The sequence below is a fragment of the Leucoraja erinacea genome, chromosome 5 (genome assembly GCF_028641065.1).
Source record: "Leucoraja erinacea ecotype New England chromosome 5, Leri_hhj_1, whole genome shotgun sequence".
NCBI classification, from domain to species: domain Eukaryota; kingdom Metazoa; phylum Chordata; class Chondrichthyes; order Rajiformes; family Rajidae; genus Leucoraja; species Leucoraja erinaceus.
In genome coordinates, this window is record NC_073381.1 from 70717694 (window position 1) to 70724660 (window position 6967).

At 44.4% G+C, this 6967-nt stretch overlaps 1 protein-coding gene across 1 annotated transcript in view; it reads right to left on the reverse strand.

The window, feature by feature from the left end:
- pnisr (PNN-interacting serine/arginine-rich protein) overlaps positions 1 to 6099 on the reverse strand; it is a 29267-nt gene extending 23168 nt beyond the window's left edge. The window contains exon 1 of the mRNA XM_055635872.1: positions 6051 to 6099. The gene's annotated coding sequence lies outside the window, so the exon portion shown is untranslated. The remainder of the gene's footprint in view (positions 1 to 6050) is intronic.
- Positions 6100 to 6967: the final 868 nt, after the last annotated feature.

The window sequence follows — 6967 nt, forward strand, 5'->3', positions numbered from 1 at the left end:
CCTAGGCACAGAACAGGCCACCCAAGATGTTATCAGCCAACATCAGCCATTGTCGATTCACCAATGAAAACTGACATATAGTCTTCAACTTCCCCTTTCTGAAGTCAATAACTAGTTCTTTGTCTTGAGGTTGAGTGAGAGATTGTTATTATGGCACCATTTGAACAGGTTTTATGTCTCTCTCTCTCCTGTAGGCTGATTCACCATCACACCGAGCTGGCCAACCAACATTGGAACAGTGCTCAGCTACACTCTTGGATGTAAAGAGAGTAGAGCAGGGGACTAAGCATGCAGCCTTGAGATGCACCTGTGTTGATGGTCAGTAGGGTGGAGATTGAGATGTCAAGGATCCAGTTGCAAAGGGAGGTGTAGAGGCCCAGGTATTGGAGCTTGGTGGTGAAAGTGGGAACCTCAGACCAGCAGAAGCAAGAGATGGAAGATGTCCTTGAATACTCCAGCCAGTTGATGTACACAGGTTTTTAGCACTCAGCCAGGTACACCTTGTGGATCAGATGGTTGTGTAAACTCACGCTCTTGAAAGATGCGTTGATGGCCTCAGACTAGGATCACAGGCTTTCAACTCCCTCAACTTTGAAACTTCTGGTGGATAACTGACTTAAGCACTCATCACCAGTTCTGGCTGAAGATAAAGTGTTTTTACTGAATCTCAACTACAATCAATATTCCTGGTTTAACCTAAAGGGCAAATGTAAAATTCAGCTTTTTCGTTTCCCCTTAAGGGAGGCTTGTAGGGCTATGTGGCTTATTTCTAATTTATATTCTTCAGAGAATTCTGTGACGGTGCAGACAATGGTGATCGTACCTGATCTTCAAAAGATTAAAGATCAGTTCTAACAAATTTTCACAGCACTTTCTGCAGATAAACGTGTGCTCCTATATCTCATGTTATTTTCCATTATTTTCATCCTGAATACTGGATTTTATTAACATGGAGCACTGTGATGGAAATTGCCCTTCCTAAAATTGCTTTTGCAAATTAAAAATTCTGAAATTAATCAAAAGGATGCAACTCTGCAAAAGTATTTATTTTTTGTTTTTAATTTGAGTGCAGTTATGACAGCAGAACAAAAAATACAAATGAAGGACAATAACAGAAGTGTCAGTCATTTTGCATTAGTGATTGGACCAATCCACAATCAAATGGGTTGCAATGTGAATGAAGATGTTTCCAATTATTATCAGACAATAATTGAAATATACAAGATGCACCAATTACAAATGCTGATTCACTTTAGGACTGGAAATTCTTACTAGATGCCTATATTATTTGTGGAGACTGGGCACAGGAAAGGAAGCGTTTTTTGATGCTTTTTATTTAAAAACAGCAAGGTGCCAAAGGGCTGTAGCATATGACATCAATATTTTCTTAGTTGAATGCTAAATATTCTGGGCCAAGATGGATTTATTCCAGAGTTACTTATGATAAAAAACTGTGCTCTAAATTAATGTATCTCCAGTGACATGGAAATAGAACAAAATCACTATTACGTGGTTAAACTGACAACACAGCCATACATCCCTGCAAGTACCTGCCAAGTTTGTTTCTGAGATCTGGAAATTTAAATCAAGACTTGGATTCTTTCCAGTGATTCTAAATAACCATCCAATTCAACATCTTAACAGAAAGGGAACTCTCAACAGATAAACAATAAAAGTAAAAAGCACATTTATTTAGTACAAGGTAGACAAAAATGCTGGAGAAACTCAGCGGGTGAGGCAGCATCTATGGAGCGAAGGAAATAGGCAACGTTTCGGGTCGAGACCCTTCTTCAGACTGATGTGAGGGTGGGGGGGGGCGGGAAGAAGGAAGGAAGAGGCGGAGACAGTGGGCTGAGGGAGAGCTGGGAAGGGGAGGAGAAAGCAGGGACTACCTGAAATTAGAGGTCAATGTTCATACTGCTGGGGTGTAAACTGCCCAAGCAAAATATGAGGTGCTGCTCCTCCAATTTATGGTGGGCCTCACTGGCCATGGAGGAGGCCCAGGACAGAAAGGACGGTTTCGGAATGGCTGGGGGAGTTGAAGTGCTGAGCCACCGGGAGATCAGGTTGGTTATTGCGAACCGAGTGGAGGCATTGGGTGAAGCGATTGCCAAGCCTACGCTTGGTCTCACCGATGTAGAGCAGCTGACACCTAGAGCAGCAGATGCAATAGATGAGGTTGGAGGAGGTGCAGGTGAATCTCTGTCACACCTGGAAAGACTGCTTGGGTCCTTGAATGGAGCCAAGGGGGGAGGTATAGCGACAAGTATAGCATTTCCTGCAGTTGCAAGGGAAAGTCGGGAGAGGAGGTGGTTTGGGTGGGAAGGGACGAGTTGACCAGGGAGTTACGGAGGGAGCGGTCTCCGCGGAAAGCAGACAGGGGAGGAGATGGGAATATGTGGCTAGTGGTGGGATCCCTTTGGAGGTGGCGAAAATGTCGGAGGATTATTTGTTGTATGTGACGGCTGTTAGGGTGGAAGAGGACAAGGGGGACTCTGCCCTTGTAATGAGTTCAGCGATGGGGATTGAGAGTAAAGTTACGGGGTATAGAAGAGACCATGGTGAGAGCCTCATCTATAGTAGAAGAGGGGAATCCCTTTTCCCTGAAGAATGAGGACATCTCCAATGCCCTGGTGTGGAACGCCTCATCCTGGGTGCAGATGCGGCGTAGACGGAGGAATTGGGAGTAGGGGATGGAGTCCTTACAGGATGCAGGGTGGTAAGAAATGTTGTCCAGATAGCCATGGGAGTCAGTGGGTTTACAGTAGATGTTGGTCAGTAGTCTATCACCTGCGGTGGAGATAATGAGGTCTAGAAATGGTAGGGAAATGGTCCAGGTGTATTTGAGTGCCGGATGGAAGTTAGTGGTGAAATGGATGAAGTAAAGTTATTTAGTACAGGTAATTCTGCTCCCATTCATTTCCCTATAGTGAACTATATAAAATGCAATTGATGTATTGATATTATTGTCTCTTAAGTCTGCCAGTTTCATTGTAAGTGGGCATTGAAATTGACAAGTGATCACCTCTGTTAACACATATCCAATGATATCCCATTTAACAATGTAATCGGCAGTATTCCATTTTTTTAGGCATAAAATAGTTTATTCTATTAAAAAGGACAATATTTTTGAAAAACCTGTTATTACGAGTTTGAAATTCCCCGTTGGCACAATTGTTTTCTAACACTATTTTCTATAACATGGGGATTCTTAGGAATGTGTTTTGACCATAGTTGTACTCACAATCTTAGAAAGCCCCAGTGCTTTTAAACCTCAAGGCAAATTGATCCAATTACCTCGACAAAGTTTCTGATGAAATAACAGTGGCAAGATGGGGAAAGTGCAATTAATGTGGCATTTATGGATGTACAAAGTTATTCAACAGTGCCGCTTAATAGATGTCATTAAGATTAAAAGGTATTGAAAGAAGGATTATAACAGCATAAATCAAAATTGGCCAATTACTGGAAACAGTATTAGTGAAAGATTTTTGTTTGGACTGACGAGAGGTGCAAAGTGGTGCTTTCCAGGGATTAATACAACATTATTATCAATGTTTTTCTCAATAAACATTAATGATTTGGATGTGCAATGGAACAATTTCCATTAAGCTAATAGCCCAAATCTAGGAAGTACAGTGAAAAGTGAAGAAGGTAGCACTTCAGGGAAATAGATGAGATGAACAGGTATGACAGGCACAATTTAATGCCAAGAAACATTACATTCTGGGAATGAGACAAAGCAATATCAATTTGAGAACAGCATTTTAAAGGCGATACAAAGACACAGAAATTTGGGGCTCTGAAGCGTATGTGAATAGTTTGCTTGATGCAGAAAGGAAAGTTGAAAAAATGGTTAAAGAGCATATGGGATTCAGTGCTTTATAAATAGGGTGGCATGGTGAAGCAGTGGTCGAGTTACTGTCTTACAGGTCAAGAGACCTGGGTTCAATCCTGACTATGGGTTCTGTCTGTATGGACAATAGACAAGAGGTGCAGGAGTAGGCCATTTGGCCCTTCGAGCCAGCACCGCCATTCAACGTGATCATGGCTGATCAAGTCAAGTCAAGTATATCATGGAGTTTGTACATTCTCCGCATAACCTGCATGGGTTTTCCCGGGAGCTCCAGTCTCATCCCACTCCAAAGACGTACAGGTTTGTAGGTTCATTGTCTTAGTGTAATTGTAAATAGTCCTTAGTGAGTGTAGGGTAGTGTCAGTGTGCAGGAATTGCTGGTCGGCGCAGATTTGTTGGGTTGAAGGGCCTGTTTCCGCGCTGTATCTCAAAACAAAACCAAAAATCATCCAGGGCAAAAACTAGAAAACCACGATGAACATTAATAAAAGCTTCACAGCCATATTGGAATCAGTGTTTTCAGTTCTGTGCACATAGTAAAAGATTTGGACATAGAAGAAATTCATCAGAATCATTTCGGGATGTAGGTTTTCAATTGTGTGGACAGTGTTTGGACCAGAGTAGGTTATAAGATGAGAACTACAAGATCAGAAAGAGATACTGGTATAGACAGAATAGATGGTAGATGTTGTCTGGATCGAGAATTAAGGGACACAGAATAAAGTTGACCATCAAAATTAGCTTTAGGTTTATTATAGTCACGTGTACCAAAGTACAGCGAGAAGCTTTGTTTTGGATACTATCCAAAATGATCAGATAATACTACACAGTACAAAGTCAGAGCAATGGGGAAGATACATAGTGCAGAACATAGTTCTCCGCATTGTTATGCATCAATATAGTTCTTAGCATTGTAGCACATTACAGTGACCAAGTGTAACAGATTTTTATTTGCTATAAGATTAAGATCTGAACATTTGCTGCAATAATAGTTTGATTTGTTGGTTTTATTGTCAGGTGTACTAAGATTCAAAGGAAAATTGAGTTTGCTTGCCATCCTGTCAAATCATACCTTGCCAGTACAATCAAGCCAAACACAAGTACAACAGGTAGTGCAAAGAGAAAAATAAAGAGTGCAGAATAGAGTTACAGTATTACAAATCCAGGGAACCTAGATAAAAAAAGTGCAAAGGCCACGGGGAGATAGGATAAAGAAGAGATGACCGATTCAATTTTTTGCATTACAGACAGCTGTACACATCTAAAATAAAATAATTTGTTGTATTATGGGGAGATGGTTGGGGAAGCGGAACCAGTTCAATAGTTTTTACACAAAGCAGGTGTGGACTTGACAGGCCAAATGGACTCCTGCCGTAATCCAGTCTGTGATTCCAAAATATCTGCCATGTTGCAATGTATTCTTATAAAACATGTACACACAAAGAGATCATTTGATAGGAAAACATGCAACGGTTTTTTTTTTCTGCAATACCCTGTTTATTAACTAAACGCGTATTGGACAAGTCGCTCTGCTATACATACCCCGATCAAAACTTAAGATAAATGTAACGGATTCATCTTCGCATGGTATGCATGATAACACCGATTACATTTTGAAAACAACTTATCAAGATTCCTCAGCCTCAAATAACAGAATACTTTAGGACTAACGACGAATTGTTTTGTCGATTGGGTTGATGTTCAACAGGGAGCCGCATGTCTTATTTCACCAGCAAACACCGCCCCCCACCACCTCGGCAAGAGGTCGAGCAGGAAAAGGCCCGACCTTCCATCCTCGACGGGTACAGGCAGAAAGCGGGCAGTTTCCATTCGATCCTCGGCCGAGTTCAGGCTTTGGGATCCAGCACCGAGCTACAGGGGTCTAAGTGAATGGCTCCAGTTGTTTCCCGGCTCGTTTCATCTCTCCCCGTCCTGACTCCCGAGACCCTCTCCCCGCTCCCGGCGACCAAACTCTCCCTCCATCCACCATCCACCCCCCAACTCCGGGGGGAAAACAAGCGTCTCATCGCCGCCCCCTCCCCCAGCCCGGCCCGGCCCCGGGGGACACAGGCCGATCACCGGGCCCCAACGCCGGCCGTGTGGACGGGGTCGCCGGCTGGCTGGGTGTAGGGGGGGGTGGGGTGGATTGGTGCCGGGTGGCGGCGGCGGGGGGACGGGCTTGTTTCCCACTCACCTGCCGTCGGGGCCGCTCCGCCCGCTCCCAGCTTCCAGCTCCGAGCTCCGAGCCGATCAATATGGCGCCCTCACCCCCGACCCGGAAACACAACCCGCTGAGGCCGGGCCGGGCCGGGCCTGGGCTTCGATCCGATCCTCACCTCACTCACTCCTTCAGGCGGCAGCAGCCCGGAGCCCGGAGCCGGGTGAGGGAGGGAAGGAGGGACGGGGGGAGGGAGAATCGGTGACGGGCGATGCCGCTTCCAGCGCGATGGCTCGGTGCCGCGGGCAGGTGGCGAGGGAACGCTGCTGCTCACGTGACCGTCTGCCATGCCCCCCCCGGGGAGGGACCTGCCTTCTGCAAACGCAGCTCTGCAAAACACTGCACGCCGACCTGCAACTTGCAACCACCTCAGCCCAACTCAACTCAACTCAGCAACGCAGGCATTGCTTTTGCACGGATCCCGTCGTTTATTAAGGGAGAATGGTGTGGAGGGATAAATCGAGTGGCAGCGAAAAACTCGATGGGTCGAATGGCCCAATTCGGCTTCTATGATTCATGGTCTTATCAGCACAGAACAGCACAGCACTTGTTTTTACCATCGTTGATAACTATTTTGTGCCAGCTCAATGCCCCATGCCAGCGAGTTATACAGGTTATCCCTCGCCCTAGATAGATAATTTTGTTTTGAAAAGTCGTTGTTGGATTTCTAGGATTGGTGGCCTCTTGCTATGGTCATCCCCACAGATGGGAAGATTCGGTCTCTCACGTTTTCATAATTTTTAAGGCTCGGGCAAAGAGACATATTTTTGCTAAATACATTTCTTTTAAATAATTAAATACATTTGATACTTCACTGTGGTGCATATATATATTTTTGTGATATATCTGTTCTGAGTGTTCAGATTTGCCGATTGAATTTATTCCTGGAGATT